This window comes from Centrocercus urophasianus, unplaced genomic scaffold (genome assembly GCF_019232065.1).
Source record: "Centrocercus urophasianus isolate 14NV4802_14NV808 unplaced genomic scaffold, USGS_Curo_1.0 seq_2, whole genome shotgun sequence".
In the NCBI taxonomy this organism is placed as follows: Eukaryota; Metazoa; Chordata; class Aves; order Galliformes; family Phasianidae; genus Centrocercus; species Centrocercus urophasianus.
The window spans coordinates 7,809,078-7,823,397 of record NW_024884755.1 but is presented as its reverse complement, the minus strand read 5'-3'; the positions used below and the strand labels follow the sequence as shown (position 1 = coordinate 7,823,397).

The following is a 14,320-nucleotide window of genomic DNA, read 5'->3' as shown; positions in this document are numbered from 1 at the left end:
CCACTCAAATTAGTAGTTGGGTTAATGCTAGTAGTCAGCTAACATTAGTGTTAGATGAGATGTTATAAAAGCACACACTGAAATAGCAAAACATCCCACACAGAACAGCCATCTTGCCCAGGAGAAGGTGCACATTTTTCTGCCTCCTGAATGGAAAAACAACCATAGATTTTGACTCTGGAGACCTGGCTGAAGTTTGGTTGGAGAAGGAGACCAAGTGAGTCACTGGAAGTCTTCCCACCTTCCAGCTCAAATTTCACACGACTCATTTGCTTTGGGGGAAAAGGAGAGTAAGGGGAGGAAAAGGGCCAGCAGCAACCCTGATTACTGTGCAGGAATTGAGTCAAGAAAGGAAGAATAATGCCTAGACTATGAAGTACACAACACAGAAGATACGTATGCATACTGGAAACATTTGAAAGGTCCTGCAAACTAACGCACTATTCAGACTAGAAACAGAGGGAGTTCTTTGGCATGCTCTGGGAAAGTCTTGTTTAACCAATCCAGTGAGTTCATAATTGCCACAATCAGTAATGATTGATTTCTCTTATTTTCTACATCAACTTTTATATTGTGCAGTCCAATAACAACTGAGTGGCTCTCCAGAATCTTTCTTACAGCCTTTCTTGCAGCATTACAAGTTCTGATTAACATTTGTGATGTGCTTATATGTCACAGACCGTGATCTATTTTGAGGTAAAAGAAGGTTTCAAGTTGTTCTAAATTGTGTTCCCTACTGAGTGGATGTCTCTGAAGGAATCTCAGGAACAGTCGAACACAGAACCTCTCCCAGGACTCAAGCTAATGACATCTACATCGGGATGAACCTAAGTTGCCAAAAATTATTTTGGCTCCTTTGACATGAGAATGAATATTCCCAAACCTTAGATTTGAAAACTCTGTACCTTAAATTTGGCTCTTTTTATATCACAATACAATACAATCTGCCAGCATTTAAACAGTTTTTGATGAGTGCACAGTAGTAACTAGCAACACAACTAGCCTTTAATTCTGAGTATTCAGTATAAGAATTTACAAGCTTGTATAATGTTCCAGGGTTGTAATATCACACATCTTGGAGATCTACTATAATTCCTATTGATAGGAACAAAAAAAAAAAAAAATTATTTCTGAATGAAATGTTGCACGTTAGCAAAGACTCTTATTTTCTGCTGCATAATCTGATTCACATTTACCCTCAATGTTAATATTAGCAGTGACAGCTATGTTAAGAAGTGCCTACAAAAAAAAGAAGCATCTTTATAACCTCTCAAGTTCTTGCAGTTATTGTTGATGTCTTTTTAAAGTAACATGACTTAAAGTAAACGCAAACTGTTTATTTTTCACTCACGAAAAATGTATTTTTATGTTTGGCTTTCACAATTATTAAAAAAAAAAAAAAGAAGAAGAAAGGAAATGATGCCTCCATTGTATCATAAACTCCCTCGATAGGTTCCTCGCCAATATTTTTGTTTCTAGTCCCCATGGAAACCAATACAATGGCTTTCATATCTGTTTTTTAGAAGGGACTATTCCAGTTCCATCTTTCAGCCTCTGTAGATTGTCAGGAATTGCTGAGATTGTACTCAATGGCAGTATCCAAATAGGTGTACAGTTATATTGCTACATTAAAATATTTGTTTTAAAAAATTATATTCACACCAGGAAGAACTTGTCAAAAATTACCAAAATCATCCATTAATTTTGGAAATTCAAATATAGTATTTACTTTAATTAAAATTACAGAATAAATTACATACAATTAAACATTTAAAAACCAATCAACCATTTTAGTTTCTCAATTTTTCTACTGCTTTATTTCTGAGCCCTCTTATTCCCATCTGGTGCTGTAACGATACCGGGGAAAAAAGTAAGAGATGAAAAAGATGGAAAGTTTCATACTTTAAATGACTGGGTTTTGTTTTAACAAGTCCTAATTTTTAACCTATTTCAACTAATTCAAAACTATCTTTTCTTTAAGAAAATTTCAGGCTTATCTTCTAATTAGCATCCCTGCAGAAACCAGTACATGCAATGAGATGCAAGTCAAACACACTGCAGGCTGCCTTTCTCACCGCCCAAAAGCACTGTGGAACAGTCAGAGGCCTATCCAGTGACTCAGGAATCTACACTGTGTCATTAATCCAAAACTCTATTTATGGGATCTGTGTAAAACAGCAGCCATTACTATGAGCTCATGCTCTGGCAGCTATGGAAGAGCAGGAAAGCACCTCCATGACTGAACTCCAACTTAAATTAGGGCACATAACACAGAGAGTGATGAAGAGAGCCCCTGTTCAACAAGAGAAGGAAACTCAGGAAATCCAGCAGGTTCTCAGTCCTGCTTGCAGTCAATCAAGAGTTAACAAGATTTTTGATATCAACTAAGACAAATCACAGTGTGTGTGATGGCATTTCCAGCCAGGCTGTACACACGGAATACTTAACACTAAATTCATTTCACGGAAAAGCTTATGTATTATCTCAGATTCTTTAGGTAGGTAAAATGTCTATGAATTTTTTTCCACATCTTTATTATTATGAAATCTGACAATGAAAATATCTGAAGTTCCTCTTTTATGTGAGGTATATCCTGTACAAAAAGTGCTGCCTTTGTTAGATCTTGAATTCTCTTTTTGTGACCTGCTGCCTTAGGTTACAAGGCCAAAGGTTGGCCAGCAGTTGCGTTTTTGAAGGACTTGAGGGCTGACTTACAGAGGCCATAACATCCCTCTGTTTGTTCACACTGACAGTGTTCAATTTACCTAACTTAATAGGTAATTTTTGTTAAACTTTCGCATCCTGCACGGAGTGATTCTCTGACCCATGAGAGGTATCAGTGCCAGTGTGTTGATATGCCCTTTCAGAATCTGTGGCGCATCAAAATTCTTATTTTTTTTTTTCTGCACAAGCATCCTTAAGTAACACAAGTGTATTTGTATAAAGGATATGGCAGGAAGGGAAGCTCAAACTGAAACCTAAGACGAAATTTGAAGAGATAATTATAGCTAAAGAATTGATGTTTGATTACTGGACTTTACATCTGGGAGTGTACTATTGCACACATTAATATAATCTTGGCAGTGTGAGTGCACAAAAGAAAAAACATCGTTCTGCACAGATGTGAATCAGCAGAATAGTGTTTTCTCAACTGGGAAGTGGTTTAAACTTCCTCTTTCATCTCCTATTGTTTTTAGAAAATTGTCTTGTGATTATTCTTCAGCTACACAAACTAAACCACTCCCTGGATAGGCCCAGGGTATGCTTTGATTTCATTAACAATCTGAAACAAAAACCAAAGTTCCTAGCAATAGAATTAGATGCATACCAGAAGACATGACACCATCTCCTTGGCACCAGGGTTTTTGGTGATGGTGGTTTTTTTTCCCCATCTCAAATAATGCTGAACTTTCATTAGAAGTAGGTAGCCAAGAAACAATCTCCTGGCTTAAAAAGAGAGATGCTGTCCCCCATTCTTCCCTTGGCAGCACACACTTAGGATGAGATGGAGCTAAGCCACCCTCTGCTACTCCTTTCACAAACGCCACTGTAGCAAACAGAAAATCTACAAGCTGAAGTCTCTGTGCATTTCTGGGCCTCAGCGTGCCTCATATCTGTACAACCTGAAAGATACAGGAACTCAAGATCTGAGCATAACAAAGATGCTTCTACGAAGAGTCCCCACCACCCTCACGTATCCTTTGCATAAACTGCAACTCCTGCCCTCAGCACCATACACAATACTGCCTGTCTTTGAACTGCAGCAAGGCCAGCGATGCACCGACTGAATTGCCCAAACCCTCCACACTCTTTCACTATCAGTTGGAACTAACAGAGAGAAGGAAAAAAAGAGGAAGAAAACTCATCTTGTCTCCTGCCAGTACTGCCTTACAGAAACAACCAGCCTGAAAGTTGTTTCTCTTCACTGGCTTGAGAGGAATTGCTACATTTTCGCTTTCCTTCAGCTGTAGAATTAGAGAAAGTTTTAACAAATGAAAAATGAGCACCTAGCTGGTATCTGTGTATTTACTGTGCCTGACGGCTCTGTCCATGCCTCAAACTCTCCTCATTATAGTCAGGGGATCAAAGCAGGATACTAGAAACATCCCAGGAGTAAGTCTATGAGTGTTAACCAGACTAAGCTTCTCTTATTTGAGTTTATCAATATATGAAAGTTGCTCAATTAGTGCTTTCAGTTTACATGTATCAGAATTCACGGGCACCTGAGATTTGATGTAAAGAGAGAGAGACTGCAGTCCATGACAACTCTGTCCATGATAACTCTGCAGGAACACCTAAGGAGAAAATAGTAGAAGCCACAAAAAGTTGGAGATGGGAGGAGATCTGCAAAATCACATCCTTATCTGCCTGCATTTTCTCTCTTCACTCAACATCTGCTTCTGGTCATCAGCAGTGACAAGCATGGGGAAGAGGAAGCTTTGGTCCGACTCAGAATGGCTTCTGTCACTGCTCTGTTCACGAGGGACATCAACACATGTGGTTACTGATCTACTCCTGTTCTACTTCAAGAAGGAAGTGAGAGATGCTGAGGATGTGAACAAAGCAGACTTTCTTTCCCTGCTGATTTCCCATGAACATTGGCCCTGCACAACACAATACTATCAATGCTCCTACCCAGATCTCCTCATCTCTGACAGGAGATTTCTGCACTTGCTACAGGACTAAGAGAAGGGCTCCAGGGCTTCTGGAGACAGCATCAACAGAAGGAAAGGGTCTGAGGCAGAATCTTCAAGACCATAGGAATCAGTAAAAATTATACAAATTACTTACGTATTTTTTGCTCGTATTGAATTTAAAACTATTAACTGATCACAAATCTTAGAGATTTACAGCTTTTAAACTAGAAAAAAAGTTTGAATTTTAAACTAGAAAAGTTTCACTTAATCAGAAAAACACTTGAGTAAAGTAAGGGAGAATTGATTTCATGGCTATTATCATCAGAGTAGTCAGCTGCATAGCATTCACATTTCATTGCAGAAGCAAGCAGATAAACAATCTCCTTCCATTGTTTGTAGTAATCATAGACTGCTAAATAATTTCATGTCATTATTTCAGTTGTGCAACAAATAAGGGAAACACCAAATGAAGTCCAAGGCTCTTTTTGTGGTTTCATACTTGTATTTAAAATCTGACCTTTCTTTTTTTTAATCCTGTTTAAATCAGACCTATGATTTGCGCATTGTATACCTGAAAAATCTCAAAAGGACAGGCATACTGTTGCCAGAACAAAAGTATACCCCAAACCCATTTTACCCCAGAAGTTGCATTTATTTATATAAGAGTTTTAATATTCCAGTCCTCTGAATGCCACATAGGAGTGGATCCATCTAAAATGCATCATACCTAATGCCATTCTGATAATTAATAGAATTTAAACTTTCAAATATGTATGACTAAATAAGTTTGGAAACTCAAAGAGATAACACCACCAAAAAAAAAGTAAGCTGAGTTATTCAGTAAAACTCTCACCTCATACCTGATAATTTCCTTTAAAATTGATTGACTTTTAGGATACCTATAAAGCTAAGAAAATCAATCAAGTTCATCTATCTATTATTCATCTTTGCATTCTGATAGCAAATGTCTTGAACTCTGTTCCAATATAAAAGAAAAATGACCCTAATCTACAGGAGTTGAATAATGAAATAGATAGAATGACTCTAACAGAGAGAAGTTCTGTTTGTTCACCTTTAACATCTACAACATTTTCAAGGAGATTCTTCGCTTTCTTATTCCCCAAAAACTCATAATAGTTGTGAGCTTAAAACCGAGGCGGTTTATCCTTGTTCTCCAGACCTCAAATACAGACCCAATTTTTAAAGAACGTTTTAAAGACAATTCAGGAAACAATTGGAATGTCTCACATGGTTTTTATGCCAACTTTGTATTGCCAAATGGCATTAGGTAACTCACTGCTCAAGAGTACGGCACCTGAAAACCACGAGATGCAGGCTGCTGTGACTTGCACGTTCCCAGAGTGTGCAGAAGACAAGCATGGAGAATAATTATATCTTTTAAAACAATTTTCAGTACATCCTTAATTCACTGAAATGTAACAAGATGCTCTGGGTACACTCGCACGACTTGGGATAAGACAAGGGCTGCAACAGCTTGGCACCAAAGCTTAATAGTAGTTTAATTGCTTGAGCTAAATCTAAGATTTCTTTGCCTCTGTACAGTTGAGTGTATTCACAGCTGTTGCTTTAACAATACAAGAATCATTTTTCACTATAATAGACTTCAAGCAGGTCTGGGCAATCTGAACATCCTGTGTTGAAAGGGAAGATGACTGTGACACCATTTTCTTATTAGCATAACAAATTTTTTCTGCTGGTATTTCCCATAAACCGTGCTGGAGAAGACAACAGAGGGAACTAGATGTCAATTGCATCTTCCCCACATAGCCCACATCTAATGGCCACACTACATGTAGTCACACTACATGGCCAACACAGAGCCAGCAGATTGGATGCTAGCTAAATGCAGAACAGGATAGTCATGACGAGAAAGTGCTCTTCTTAGGTGAATTACACTTCTTAGCAGAGCTAGTTGGCCTACTCAGAATGCTTCCCTATCTCTAAAGGAGTTTATTTGGAGATCTCAGGTGTTTTGGCCCAACCCTGAAGAACTTGCATCCTAGTGACTTGAGCCAAAGTGGAAACTTCAAAGGAAAGAGCAGAGTGGGAGGAATGAGTGGACAGAGAGCTCAAAAGAGCTCACATACAGGGAAGAAATTAGCCTGGAAAAGGGAATATAAAGAGGACAAAGGAGAGATGCTGTAGAAACAAGAACATCACAAAAGAGCATGGTCAGCGATAGAGTGGAGGAGGGTGCATTTACTGGGAAATGCTGCTTTAGTCATCCCGAAACTGTTCAGTGGTTCATCTGGAGAGAATTAGCAGGGCCAGAGGGGGAGTGGATTCACAAAACTGCCTGAGGAAGTCGCGGTGTCAGCCCTCCAGAACCAAAAGTTCGGCTGTCAGCACGCTTATTCAGGTTGTGTGGGATCAGTTGTCTTCTCTGGCTGATGGCATTTGAACCAACATTTGTGGAAGCGCCTTGCTCCAGGGCATTCAGAAAGCTACACTGAGCAGGGAGGGAACGACGCAGCAGTCTCTCCTGTTGACACTGTATGAAATGTCACTGTATGAAATACTTCTCTACAGCATTTGTGAAAGATGAGGGAGCAAGGAGAAAATTACTCCATTACCTGATTGTTGACAAGGTGGGATGAAGAGGTTGAAGTTGCTGAATGGTGGATATTTAAGATTTTCTGCAAAGTGGAACAACAACAAAAAGACAGAGTGAGAGCAAACAAGAGATTCCAGATCATATCCCAGTGAAGGCAGCTCTGTGCTCACATAGACAACTTTGCTTACAATCATCTTGCACAGAATAGGAATTAATAGCACTCGTAATTCAAAGCAACTGTTTTAAGTGGTGTGCAGTTGGATAAAAACAAACTTAGAGAAAACCTGCTTGAGATGTTTGAAACAAAAGAAAAATTTCACCTTAGGTGTATCTAATCTGGTAAAAAGAAAAAAAAAAATTGTAATTTAGTGATTTACAGGATCTTTATGTATATAAAAGATTTTTATTTATATATAATTCTATACATACAGAATCTATATTATATAATTGTTATAATGGTTTATATAATTACAGATAGATAGATACAATTGTTTAGCTTGGTGACCAAGCAAAATATTGATTTATTTCTCTGAAAAAGAGACATAAACATAAACAGTGGTTTTACAGCTGTCTTGCACAGGAAGTTTCAGGAGAATTCAGGCATCAGCAGTGGGGAAGATGCAAAGAAGCCAAAATTGAAGGCAAGAAACTGAAAAAGGAAAAATAAGATATAAAGAGGAAGAGCTAACTCCACCCTATTTTTTCTGGCACTAAAGGCATCCAGAGTGCATGACATATGATTTCTTTCACTGTATTACAGGAGTAGGAGGACTCACTTGATCTCTACCACACCTTTTGCTTATCTAACATCTCCCACCTACATTTAAGATTCAGAATTATCAGAATTTAGATTTTCTCTCTTGGCTACTTTCCGTTGTCCCTCCCTCATTTCAGCGTGAACATGCTGGCATTAACAAGGTTTGCTTTGATCCTGAACCAGATCTGAAGGTATCTGCACAAGTCCTACTCAAGTTGTGAGCATACCCTAAGGTTAAGCAGGTTCTTCAGCTCTGCTTATTATTCCCTCACAGCTGTATAAAAATGCTGTTCTTTCTTACAAAATAAAACAAAACTAGTTAGGCAGAAACAAGAATGATTTCATTCATTCACCTCATACTTAATTCATCCCCATTCAGCCTGATGGACACAAGCAGCCTAGGTAATTCAAGGGGACCAACATGATAGTGTGGATCTTGTTACCTTTAATTCTATAGAGTTGCTGGGCATAAAAAAAACATAATAACCCTTCAAGACTTAAAGTCATTCATGATATAGACTACAGCAAGTATAAGTTTAGCTCATGTGTTACTTTAAAACCATCTCTTGGCTTCCTTTATGCCACCAGTAGAAAATTGGGATTTTTCCAGTTATTTATCCCTTATGTGTTTTAAGGTCCTCTCCTGAAACACAGCATAGAGTGGTCTAAAAGCACTTCATTAGCATGTTTAGTAATAACCACACAGCTGAGGAGTGGTCTGAGCCCCTTGCAGTACACCATACCCCTGTTACTGCTGTGCTGACGCATGGGAAGCACAAATTTATGGAACACAAGAGTGCTGTTTTCTCATGGTAGACTAAATAAGTCCAAAGTCATTGTGATTCATGAACTTGTTTTCTTTATGTATGTCAATAGGATCGCCTATCCTGTAATAACTGTGATCCCTGCTGTGCAAAGCATTATGCACAATTACTGCAAATCAACACAATCTTAATTATTAATCTTCTGTATTTGCATAGTTCTTTTCATCCAAAAACACTTTCAAAGTTTTGTACAAAGCATACCACAGAAATACTGCAAGTTCTGGAATCTGGAGCAGTGCCTCCCTGTGTACCAGGGAGCACTCAGAAGTTTGCTCTACGAGCTGCTGGCCCCTCACACCAGAATGAATCCTGCTACAAATGGGAAGGACCACAGGGCTTTTGAAATTCTCATACAAGTAGACAGGAGCTCTGCTTTGATATACAGGAAACTGAAGCCTCTGGCATTTGACTTATTTGGAAGAAAATAGACTTTAAATATCTTATAAGTATTTTAATACAGAATGCTAGACGTCACAGTTCATGCTTCAATGCTGCTGAAGAACACAAACATTTTGGAATCAACCAAATCAGCTGCAGACATTTCCCAGTCTTAACCTTGTCACTTCTATGCTGCCCCTTTATGCTATGAAGAGTTTTATTTTCCTCTTCTTGCTTACTGTGCTGTTCCACCATCTTCTGCTCAAATCCTTCCGCACACAGCCTTGAGCAACACAACTCCAAGGAGGAAGTTACATTTAAAGACAATAGCTAAAATACACATGGCTCACCACCTGATTATGCAGATCTCTCTCACTCATCCAGCTTATAGGGTCTGTAGAACAAGAATAGTTCATTCTTTGTTTTTGACTCTCATAGGACAAGTAGCTTGTTACCTTCTAGCAAATTTATTGTTAAGCCTGTTAACAGCATCTCTACTTAGTAACATGTATTGATCAACTAAAACACAGCAACATCGTGCAGCCTCTCCATTGTCACAGGCTCTTTGAAAGACTGCTGCAGTTACTACAAGAACAGAATAGTCTGGTTTACAGATCTCTGTCATAGCCAGAAAACAGGTCCTGCTCCAGCCAATGTTAGGATACGTTATATCGCATGTGGACACTATTGTGCCACTGCCATGAATCAGAGGTGTCACATAGCAATGCTGCTGTTTACCTCTTTTCAGGGGTCAGCAGAAAAACTTCTGCCCAGACCAACTCCCACTTTCACACTACAGCCATGCCACGGCTGTATAATCAGACAATGGCAAAAACAAACATTTTCAGTGCTGTCTCCTCGCTGCTGTTTACATTTTAATGAACTACTCTAGTAATAACTTCCAGTTTCCTCCGTTTCCAGAAAGCCAGCACTCCATAAATATTGAGTTGTACCATTATCTGCTGATGTACCAGTTTTCTATAAACAGAGAAAATCCAGACTTATCACTGGGCCTAGCTGTCGAAAAAGGTTAGTGTAGCTAAATAACAAAACAAGAATGTTGTTTACTTGTTAATGTTCCACTAATGAAAAAAAGCTGTTATGGTTTTGATTAATCTAGACCATACCGAACAGTTCTGGCGTAGCTTTCCTTGAAGAGTGACTATTGATTTCCTCTTCATTCTACACTTTGATACAACATATCTGGAATCTGGCCCAGGTTTCATAACTGCTACTATCTCCACATTAGCAGCCTGTGCAAGATTAGAAATAGCTTTTGAAGATATATGCAATGGTGAGGCAATCCAAGAATTTTCTCCACTTCCACAGGTTGAGCTTTTACATCTGTCTGTGCAATAGCTTTTAAGGAATTAAAGGTGTTTTTAGGCATGATCAAACTCATCAATTGCAACTAATTAATTCTGCCATTATTTAATTTTCTAGTGCAATGTTGTTTTTTCTCTTCCTTTCTCTGCCTGCATTTATAAAACCTGGTGTAGACACAGTAATTACCAGATACTATGGGATGATGACTGCTTTATCAGCATGAGCTAGGGAGGGCCACACAGTCTCAGAAATGGTAAAGTCAAGGGAGTAATACCAATGGCCTCAAGTAAGTGCCAGTGAAAACCTTCTACTACTCCCCTCCACCTCATGTCTCATATCCAGTCTAATGATACTCCGTAGAGGTCTATATTCTGTACTCATTAGACTCTCATTCTATTTATATACACACAAGGCACAGGCATGGCTTGTCCAAAATATGTGGGTTAGGCAAGTATTTTTTCTCTATAACGAGCACCATATTTGAAAGTCCATAGTAATTTACAAACAAATAAAAAATGTCAAGAATATTTTTTAAATACTCAGTGTGATATATTAATTACCTACACATAGAATATCCCAATTTTGAAAGTACCCGTAAGGATCAAAAAGTCCAACTCCTGACCACACAGGAGCACCCAAAAATCAGACCAAATCCCTGAAATCACCATCCAGACACTTCTTGAACTCTGGCAAGCTCAGTGCTATGACCACACATGTGAAACATCATCAGAATGTATTCTGGTCATTTCTAGGAACACATAGCACAATTAATGACATGGTATTCATGCCCCCAAATAAGTCTTCTTTGAACACTGGAATAATCTTTTTTTCTTTGTTTGTTTCACTTCCTCAACAATCACAGAATAGCTACTTGTAAAAATTTAGGGTCTGAAAGTCATAAAAGGCTGGGTTAATAATGAAAACTGGGTTAATAACAACAGAAAAAAAAACCTGCAATAAATAATAAGTTTGTCACTTCAAAACAAATTAGATTAGGAGCTGGCCTATTATGAAGCAAGGACTCTACATCAAAATTAAAGGCAACTGTATTTTCAGAACAGATCACAAAAGACTTTTCTAGCAGTTAGGAAAACATCAATGTCATATTAAAAAAAAAAAAAAAAAAAAATCTAGTCTCTCCTGTTTGATATATCCTTTGGAAGAGCATCTCTGTGCAAAGAAGGCCACTACGATAAAGGGGCAAAGAGCAACCCTTAAGGAATGAATACTCCAAGAGCTGGACTTGTTAGCAAAAGCCAAGAAGGGATGAGATCAAGATCATTGTTTATGAGCACAGCTGCAGAAATAAGCACTAAAGAAGGAAAACCCATTTAAACACATAAACAGAGTTTGTACATTGACAAATTAATATAAGCTGGCCTGGATTAATGTCAGCTGATAATCAAAATAACATTTCTAATGATCTGAGAATCAGACTTTGGAAAAGCCTTCAAATCAGAGCAGGAAAAGAAAAAAAAGTACTTGATTCGATGACTTTTAGTACAATTATAAAGGGAAGCATACATACTGGCGTCCTTGCAGAAAGGACTTGGTGATTCTAAAAGTTTGTCAATCTTGACAATGCACTCATGACACAAAACAAAGGCCATGTTTATCAAAGGAAATAAATACTGGCAGAGGCCTACCAGACATTAATTATATTTCTCAGTTCAGTTAAGCTTTCCTTAGTGTGTCAAAGTGTGGGTGGGAATTGTTAACAAACCATCAGGCAGTGGATGCCTACCCTCAGTGGCAGGGGTTTGAAAGCCCAGACGAGGCAAAGTTTGCTGTAGCCCCTACAGTTAGTTGTTGGCATTGGTTAGGGACCAGAGCAGGCACCTCGACCCCTTTGACTATCAGCTGCAGTTTGCCTTGGACAACTAGCAAGTGACAGTGAGGCCCAGTAATGCAGTACTGCCTCCACTAAAGACAAATACAGCTTGCTCCTCTACAATCCCACCAAACGAGTCAGACAGACAGACCAGCTGACCAGCTTACAGTCAACTGTGATGAAACTAACATTTGCAATGTTTTGACTCATAGAAAAATAGAAATTATTTGTATGGCTTGAGTCAGAGTTTAAAAGCACCCATTTCATTGGGCACATTATTCTCACAAAAAGCTTCACATTCCAGCAATGCTTTCTTTTGATTAACTTTATCCTTAATAGGTTCTTTTTTTATTTAAAAAAAAAAAAAAAAAAAAAAGCTTCTTTATTTCGCCTCAAAGCCACAAAACTAAATGTACCTGGCTCCATGTTGCTCTGTCTAAATCACAGCCATCTATCAAACAGTTGTTCATGAGACAAAAGCATCTGGAGTCTTCCCTTTATTTCTCTGTAACGTTTAGGTTGGAAGGAAACAAAGAAACATTTACTTCCTGTTCTTGATTATGTACTAGTGGCATTTTTGCTTTTGCTGTAAATACATTTAAGAATCAAAATATATTCATTTCATACAGTACAAATTAATATTTCATTATGCCACAGCACTCAAGGAGCTAGAATTTGAGATCTGTGAAGAGAAGAGGAAGGGAAAGAAGGACGGAGATGGGGGAAGGAACAACATGAAGTCAAAATAAGAGCAAATAAAGTAATAGGTAAGGAGATTTCAGCAACATAAAAAGTCTCAGCTAGGAAAAGAACTGTTATTAAGGGATGTTGCAGATCACTATTAGGGAGGGGAGCAGAAAGACCTGGGTGCAATGAAGGTCTTCAGAGACCAGTTACAGAAGGGTTTGGTTAGAGGTTTTAGGTAGAGTCAATTATATCCTGGAGGAGGGACAATGACAGAATGGCCTTTTCAGCACTATATTTTTATTTAATAATCCTAAGCAGCATGTACAAGCTTTCTATTCTGTTCTCCAGACCACAAAAATAAGTAAAAGAGAAAGGGAAGCAAGCGTTCACACTCAGATCCCAGTGACCCTGGACAAAACAAGTAGCAAGGTTTGCTTCACAACCCTGAAAACACAAAGCTACGTTCTGGATTTGGTTTCTGTCAAAGCTTGTTTGAGAAAAGCTATCGGCCTAATAGGAGCACAGACTGGGCTTTTCTGTCCGTGATCTAGTGTCCTGAAAAACCAAAAACCCATGCTGAACTGAGCTACTGAGTGGTTTCCTATTGTGGAGAGCAAGGGTCACAGGAATGGGACATATTTCAATGGTCATGTTTCCTGTTTTTAGCAATGAGATCTAATCTCGTGCACAGAGTAGACTATTGCTCCCTTGATGTCCAGTTACACATACATGGAGTCATTTGGAAAAATAGAAAATCTGTTTCTTGCATTTTAACTAGATACTACAGTTACACAAGAATATTTCCTACATTATTGTTTCACACCAGTTTCATCGCTTCTGTGGACTCTCTTCTCCATACCCACAGTAGTTCAGCCCAGATTCTTGCTTCAGCCACTAGTATCTGGCACTTTTCCTATTTTAGCTCTGGTGCATACTCGTCAGGACACACAGATATGCCACAGCACTGAAAACCTGTGCATTATTCTCTACAGAAATTGTCACAACCACGAATCAGAGGCTTCAGTTCTCAAAGTCCAGCAGAACAGAAATCTGCAAAACAACAGCGGATATCACAGTAAAGCGATAGTTTTAAGGAAAGCCAAGAAGTGGCTGAATCAGTGTTGCTGACTCAACACTGGTGTCTACCTGGGTAAATTTCTCCCCCCTTAAGCAGCAGTCCACACAGGTTCTGCTGCTGCTGCCAGGACCCAATGCAGCATAGGCCATCAGTGCAATCTACCATCGGCATATGCACTGTACAGACACTCAGCTCAGCTTCTCAGCTTCCACACAGGCATAACCAAA

General features: G+C 38.7%; 1 protein-coding gene across 17 annotated transcripts in view; it reads right to left on the bottom strand.

Moving 5' to 3' along the window:
* LRP3 (LDL receptor related protein 3) overlaps positions 1-14,320 on the bottom strand; it is a 212,708-nt gene that overhangs the window by 95,234 nt on the left and 103,154 nt on the right. Inside the window, exon 10 of one of the 17 annotated variants that reach the window (XM_042821442.1) lies at positions 7,232-7,294. The exons of the other annotated variants lie outside the window; for them this stretch is intronic. The gene's annotated coding sequence lies outside the window, so the exon portion shown is untranslated. The remainder of the gene's footprint in view (positions 1-7,231; positions 7,295-14,320) is intronic. 17 annotated transcript variants of the gene reach the window in all.